Below are 8480 nucleotides of genomic sequence, written 5' to 3' on the forward strand. Positions count from 1 at the left end.
AATCTGTTGTTGTGTTCCTTCAAGTCAGAACCAACCCATAGCTGACCCTCCAGCAGGTTTTTCAGAAGCAGTTTATTGCAAAGGCGGAGATTGCTCATCCTTCTCCCATGGGGCAGCTGATGGATTCAAACCAATGCCACTATCTAGAAGAGCTTTTTTATTTTAATAGAAATTACAGACTTGAAGGATTATCTCTCTTCCACACTTCTTTCTTGATGGAGTATTTTCTTCTTGCACATATATCTCCATTCTGGTGAAGAGCATTGAACATTCCATGGACTACCAAGAAAACAAATAGGTTTGTCCTGGAGAGAGTGAAAATAAGTTGCTCCTTGGAGGCAAGTATTTTGAGGCTCTGTCTGACATACTTTGGGCATATTACCAGGAGGGACCAGTCCTTAGAGAAGGACATCATTCTTGGAAGGGTGAAGAAACAGCACAGGAGAGGAAGACTCTGGATGAGATAGATTGATGGAGTAACTGGGACAATGGGGATCACAGTGTTGGAGACAATGAAACTGGCTCAGGATAGGGCAGGGTTCAGAACTAGTGTACTAGTGTACTTAGGGTCACAGTAAGTCACAGACGGCTCAATGGCACATAACAACAGCAACAACAACAATAATAAAAACATATATATCTTTTTCTATCTACCTGTCTATCTATCTATCTATCATCTATCTTCTATCTATCAATCTATCACCTATCTGTCCAACCATGTATTCCTATGTTGTTGTTGTTGTTATGTGCCGCTGAGTCGTTTGCAACTCATAGCGACCCTATGTACAACAGCCCTAAACCGTGCTCTATCCTATGCCAATATCATTGCCCTCGACACACCCATCCTGGGTACCTCAGTCACTGAATCAATACACTGATGAAAATAAAGATCAACGGAGATCTAAATAGAGATTGAAATATAGTATTCAGAAAATAGTAATAGAGAAGTAATCAGTCCCTCTACAAATGCTAGTAACATAATATTGCCATTTAAGATTTTGGCTCATAAAATACTTACCATAATATCTTGTCTTTGCTTTTGAGGTCTTTTTTTAATAAGGAAAATTATGCCCTAATATGAAAAGATTTCTAGAATGATATTACATGCAGTTATGGAATAATAATCTTGGAAGTAATTGAGCACATTTGCTGCTAAATCATTCAGCATATTTTTACAGTCTCAACATTCACTAATGTACTAATGTTGAGTGACTGACTGCTGATTAATAGGTATCTTTATTCATTGTTCTTAAAATGATACTATAATTTATTGTAATATAGAAAGAAAAAATAGGTCACGAGACCCTTCCTTTCTCAAAACTGTTGTTGTTATGTGTCGTCAAGTCTCCTGTGACTCACAGTGACCCTCTGTACCGAAGCTCCGAAGCCTGCCTTTCCTGATTCTGATGCACCAACCCCCATAGCTCCAGTTATTGTATCAATCCATCTTATCTGGGGTCTTCCTCTCCCACACTGTCCTACCATCCTTCCGAGCTTGATGTCCTTCTCCAAGGACCAGTCTCACTGTCCACATGCCCAAAGTATGTGAGGCTGAGCTTCAAAACTATGATATAGTCTGTAACGCGTGGCATTGCTAACCAACAGGCTAAATATCTGCTCAGTTAAAACACCCACTGCTTAGTAGGAAAAAATATGAACAGTCTCCTCTCATCATGTTTTACATCCTTGGAAACCCAATGGAAGGCCAATATGAGTAGAAATTGACTCTCCAAGAGTGAGGTAATATGTTTATATTCTTTGGCATGATCTTTAGTACAGATTTAGGATAGTGTTCTCTATTTTATGAGAAATAACATCTATTCATAGCGTTGCTTGCAATCATATAAATTAATTTATAAAAAAGTCCTTGCACTTAAACCTCTTTAGAAATTAATATTGATCACTAAGATTTGTGTATTATATATAGTGAACTTTGAGAGAAGCAGAACCTGAGTAAGTTTGAAACCTACTTGAGAAGGAAAACACAAATATTTTCCACTGCCATATTTTTTTTCTCAAATAATGTATATATTATATGTCTCTTGCTAACAGTGCAATAACATGGCCTCTTCTAAACTCAGCCTGCACATCTTGCAGTGATGTACTGTTCCAGTCGTTCCTGTATAATCATGGGCAGGATCTTGCTTGCACTTGACATTAGTGATATCATTCAATAACTGGAATGTAAAAGTTGGGAACAGGGAAACAAATCAGTAGTCAGAAAGTATGGAGTTGGTGACAGAGATGAGGCTAGAGACAGAATGATAAAATTCTGTAAAATCAATGACCTAGTTATTGCAAACACCTTTTTTTTAAAAAAAAAGTGTGTGTGTGTGTGTGTGTGTGTGTGTGTATACCATCAAATAGGATCTGACTGGTACGGAAGGAGATTGCCCCTCCTTCCCCAGCAGAGCATCTGGTGGATTCAAACCAGGCACCTCTGGGATTTCAGTGCAGCTTCTTGCCGCTAGACTACCAGAGCTTGCCTGCAAATACCTTCTGTAAGAAACAGAAACAGTGACTGCATACATGGACTTTTGTTTGATGACCTAAACAGAAATCAGATTAACTACGTCTATGGGGGGAAGGGTAGAAGTCACTGGAGAAGCTCAGTATAAGCTTTGAAAACCAGGCCAGGTGCTGACTGTGGAACAGACTATCAACTACGCATATGCATTTCAAATTAAATCTTAAGAAAATAAAATCAAATACAGAAGGACCAAAGTTTGGCTTCAAGTATATTTCTTCAGAATTTAAAGACCATCTCAGGAACAGGATTGAACAGCCTTGAGCACTAATGAGTGAAGACCGGATGAGTGGTGGGAAGATATCAAGACTATAATTTATAAAGAATGTAAAAAGTCACTCACTACAAAGACAGAAGAAAGAAAAGACCATGATCAATGTCAGAAGAGACACTGAATGTTGCAATACAATTCCTAGAAGCCAAAATCAGAAGGAAAGAATCAAGAAGTCAAAGAACTGAAAAGAAGATTTCAAAAGGCAGCATGGAAAGACAATGCAAAGAAGTATAATAAAATGTTCAAGGAGCAGGAATTGGAAAATGAAAAGGACTTAACTAGCTTGGCATTTCTTAAGCTGAAGGAACTGAAGAACAAGATCAAGCCTAGAGTTGCAATACTGAAGGATGCGGAAGGCAGAATGTTGAGTGATTCTGGAAGGATCAAAAGAAGAAAGAAATGCTCAAATTCATTGGCGAGAAGAGAGATGCAAATCAAAACCACAATCAGACACCATCCCACTCCAGTAGCAGTGGGAAAGTTTAACAGGACAGCAAGTAATAAATGTTGGAGAGAATGCAGAAAGATAGGAACATTTAAACAGTGTTGATAGGATTGTAAAATGGTACAACCACTCTGGAAGGCAGTTTGGCATTTCCTAAGAAAGCTGAACATAGAGATTTCTTATGATCCAGCTATTCCACTGTTTGGAATACACTGTAAGAAGATGAGAACTGAGGCACAATGTTCATTAGAAGCATGAGTCATAATCCCAAGATTATGGAAACAGCCTAAATGTCCAACCACAATAGAATGGATTGAGAAATTATGGTACATTCACATGATGGAGTACTGCACAGCATGCAGGAGCAATTATTTTGAAAATCACTACTTAACTTGGGAGGGACTGGAGAGCAGTATGCAAAGTGAAGTAACTCAGTCCCATAAAGACAAATACTGCACAAGATCAGTAAAAATAGATAGCTAATAAAACAAGTATGAGAATCTAAGCAGAGGGAGAAACAGAGGGGTGTGGAGGAGCAGGCGTGTGTAATCATGGGTTGCACAGTTTGACAGGGGGGGAAAGTGTTGGTTTGGAGAGGTGGAGGGGATCCTGTATGAGGGACAATGTATACGAATTTTGTAGGAAAACCAGTGTAAAAAATAATCATAAAAAGATGTAAGGACTACACAGAGGAACTCTACCAAAAATTGGCTGACATATAGAAATTTCATGAAACAACATATGACTAAGGGCCTAAGGTGATCAAGAAGGAAGTTTAAGCTGTTCTGAAGGAAATGGCAAAAAAATGTGGTCCCAGGAACTGATGGAATACAACTGACAGATTTCAGCAAGCATATGCTGCCCTGGATATGCTCCCCAGGTTATGCCCAGAAATCTGAGAGACAACTAACTAACCAACTGACTGGAAGAGATCTGTATTTATTCTCATTTCAAAATAAGGTGACCCAACAGAGTGTGGTGGGCTGTCTTAAAAGTTGCTCTTTAGGGGTTAAGATTTTTTAATCTCCATCTCATAAAGCTTTGGCATGTTGCCAGGATGGCCCAGTCCTTGGAGATGGTACAGTGGAAGAAAAGCACAGGAGAGGAAGACCCTAGATGACTGGGCACAAAGACTGGGGTAAGAGCGGCAGATGTGTCAAATAAAGTGAGATTGGCTCAGAATAAGGGAGGATTCAGAGCTGTTGTCTATGAGATCGTTATGAGTGGCAGTCAACTCAATGGCATATAACAACAGCAACAACTTCATGTGTCATATATGTACATCTGTTAGTTACATAGCTGCAGTATTTGTGCAAAAGACAGAAATAGAGAGCCATAAAACATGGTCAGAGTATAACCTCTCAAGAAAGATGAAAAGCTTTTGAAAGCCAGGGAAACAAATAAGTTCTAGCTCCTACAGATTTCACTGTGAGCAGAAAGAAACATACACACATACTATATCCCTTCTTTTATTATTGTGATACAACAAGTCATTTTCTATATACCAGCCTGAATGTGCCAGATCTTATCTCAGAAACTAACAGCAGTTCTTATTAGCTTACGTATAATAACATTAATATTATCACTGATCGTTCAATTGAAGAGAAATAGAAATTGTCATGCTTAGGTATAAAACTTTCTGCACCTGGGCTATGCTTAGAAAAGACAGAATCTACACTGTCAAGGATGCTTTCTGTAAAGGTTGTAGCCTAGAAACCCCTAAGGGGCAGTTAACTCTGTTTGAAGGAATCACTATGAGTTGAAATCCACTTAGTGGCATGAATGACAGCATACTTGGAGATGTAATCCCCTCTGGGAAGAAAGTTTTACTTGACTGTTAATGAAGTCCTATCAGTATAGACTATGTTTTAAATGAATCTCTTTTGAGATATAACAGATAAAGCAAAAAAGCAGGAAGCACAAATGGAGATTCATACCACTCCAGAGATCATCAAGGGATTAAGAAAATAATGCTGAAAATTATGTGTATTTTAATCCGGGAGAGAGAGAGAGAGAGAGAGAGAGAGAGAGAGAGAGAGAGAGAGAGAGAGAGAGAGAGAGAGAGAATGAAAGTATGGAAAAAAATTTTGTTAAGTTACCAATTTGTGATTTATCTGTTACAGCAAGAGTAAGAAACTAAGACAAGGAATGACTCCATTATCAAGTCCTCTCTAGTTTTTCCCATCACAAATGCTTTTTAGACTTTACCAAGCATTCATCTCAAGGTGAAACCTGGCTTAAATTGAAAATCACTCCTCTAAAGGCACATGCCCTTTTGAATCCAGTCATATACAAGACCATTACTGTTACCTGTTGAAAAAAGACATATCTTATAGTGTGTGAAGAGTTTCTCTAATAACCCAAATACGAATGGTTTGAATCCATCACCTGCTTTGAAGGAGAAAAGAGCAATCCTTTCTTTCAATTTCAGTTTCTTAAGTAGAAACTCTTAAGAGTACTCCTCTTGAGTAGAGGATCAGTTATGAGCTAGTTCTGAGTGAATGCCAATGAATAATAACAAATATATTACTGGATATTCACTAATATATACACTATACTTATATGTTTTATATATAATATATGCAATATATACACTGGGTATAATACTAAATATATTCATATTTGTTGTTGTTGTTAAGTATTGTCGAGTCATAGATGACTCATAGAGACACTATGAATGAAAGACCTAAACACTGTTCACAGAGTTTCCGGAGGCAAGCCATTTTGGAAGTGGATGTCACTCCTGCTTCCCAGCTTGTTTTAATTAGGACGCTCCATTAAACATTGTCCACCATGGGTAACCATTATCACATTGGGCGCATCAGTGTCACAGTGTTTAGCATCACAGCAACTATGAGTTACCTCTGTACAGCAACACACAGACCAGTGCTATACCAATTAAAAGAATGTTTGAAAAAAAACAATTTAAACCAGGCCCGAGGGCCATGATTAAAATCATCCACCTGGGGCTTGGTAGCATGATTTTCTGTCTATTAGGCCAATGTTACTCTATCTACATTATCGTTGTTATATTTACTAAATATATATTACTGTGTGTATTACTGAATATAGTCACCATTTAAGTGAAAAGAGAATTTAAGAGATTTATGTTGTTGTAGTCGACACAAAAGAAACTCCAGAAGAGTTTAGGGCATGAGTCTTTCCACAGCTGCGGCGTGCTTGGCTCTCGCCACCATGTCTGTCACCCTCGAGTGGGAGTTTGAGGAGCTGGGCACTCAGAATCGTTGGCAGCAACTGTATGTGAGTCCACTTCCTAACACATCTTGTCATTTCTGGCTCATGGCTTGGCAGCAAAAGACCAAAGCAGTTGTCTAATACTACATTGAGTTGCGGCAAAGGAATCAGGTGGTGAAACCAGAGTGATATCTCTCTTTCATTTTATCACCTGGCCAGATTTTGGGGTCCCTGAACAACCAGCTTCATTTCTCAGTTTTTTATTTAGAGTGTGAGCATCTTACTCCTTGATCCCTGAGTGCGGACCTGTGGTAGTCCATTGTCATGCCACCACTGGGCGGCCTGGCACATTTTCCTTACTAGACACCAGTCTTCTTTTGATGGAAAAGGAAAATGATATTAACATTACACAAGTGTTAAAGGATATGTGAAAGTATCAAATGGGACTTATTCAAACACCAGATCAACTGATATTCTTATTAATGGCTATAAGAGAAGGAGGCAAGTATATAAATGGAGATTCAAATATACAGATGATGAAGAGAACTTTCTAAAGATTTTTTTCCCTGCTTTTGATCATTCACCAAGCAAAATAATGACTGGAAGGGAAAATGGACATCAAATAGGTTTAGAAGAAGGAAACTTTATCAATGACTAATGTATAGGACTGTCCTCTAAAATGCAGGATACAGTAGTGAAAAAGAGTGAAAGTATTGTCCTGCATCATATCTGAAAAGACAGAAAAACTAACAGGGCTCGGAAAGTGCAACGGATGAGACAGAGGCTAAAAAAAAACTGAACAAAAAAGAAAAAGGCCAACATTGTCAGACACTTATGTGCTCATGACTTAAGAGTATTCTGCACCTATAAGTTTTGAACCACTGATGTGTAAGCAAGGCATGCTGACCACTCTGGATACTAAATGGAGGTTTTACAGATCTGTAGATTACAACTGTTATTTATAAAGTAAAATTCACATTCAGGAAATTGAGAACATCCACCAGCAGAAGACCTTGCTAATTTATAACTTGATATATTTTTCTAAATGTGTATATGAAATGTAGAAAGATGCAAGAGGGACCTCTCCAGAGGACTGAAGAGCAACGATGTCAGTCTAGAGACCAAGGTGTGCCTGATCCAGGCCATGATTTTTGCAATTACTTGCTACGCATCAGAGTGCTGGACAAGGACTGCTGATGACAGAAGGAGAATTGATGTCTTTGAGCTGTGGTGCTGGAGAAGAGTATTGAACATATGATGGACTGCTTGGAGAACAAACATGTTCATCACGGGAAGGGTGGAAGCAGGCTTCTCCTTGGAGACAAGGATTCTGAGGCTCCATATGACATACGTTGGGCATGTGCATGTTGCAAGGACACATCAATCCTTGGGTAGTGACATCATGCTTGGCAGGGCGAAGGCACAGTGCAAGAGAGTAAGACCCCGAGTGAGATGGATTGACAGGGTGAGTAGGGTCACAGGCTTAGGTATGCCAGTGACAGTGAGGTTGGCTCAGGATAGGGCACGATTCAGAGCTATTGTACATAAAGTCACTATGAGTCACAAGTGACTTGGTGGCACTTAACACCACCAAGTTGGTATTCTCCTGCCGTTCTTACTGTATTTTTATGCTTTTTTGCAGCATTAAATATTTTATTATGCACACATGCACACAACACTCCAGAGGGTTTCCAGAGGCAGTTAATTGTATGGGCGGAGATTGGTCTTCTGGTAGATTCAAATCACATGCCTTTGCATTGGCAGTGCAATTCCTTACCACTAAGCCACCAGAGCTCCCTTATATAAATGAAGAGCCATAATCCATGATTGCCTTTGTGTGTATACACATTCATACATAAGGAAAGGACCACTAGTGGCTCAGAGGTAAAAATCTCCTTCTGTGTAGAAGACCCGAGTTCTACTCCTCATCAGACCACCTCATGAGCAGCGATCACCATTACCTCAGAGGAAATTTTTATATTTTTATGATACTGAACAGCTTTCAGCAGAGCTTCTAGACTGTGAAAAACTATAGGAAA

The 8480-nt window shown here is 39.0% G+C and overlaps 1 pseudogene; it reads left to right on the plus strand.

Moving 5' to 3' along the window:
- The first annotated feature begins 6441 nt into the window (after positions 1-6441).
- On the plus strand, positions 6442-7292 carry LOC102872868 (annotated as a pseudogene).
- The last annotated feature ends 1188 nt before the right edge of the window (positions 7293-8480 follow it).

The sequence above is a fragment of the Elephantulus edwardii genome, unplaced genomic scaffold, assembly GCF_000299155.1.
Source record: "Elephantulus edwardii isolate Elephantulus edwardi_28Jun2011 unplaced genomic scaffold, EleEdw1.0 scaffold00142, whole genome shotgun sequence".
Lineage (NCBI taxonomy): Eukaryota > Metazoa > Chordata > Mammalia > Macroscelidea > Macroscelididae > Elephantulus > Elephantulus edwardii.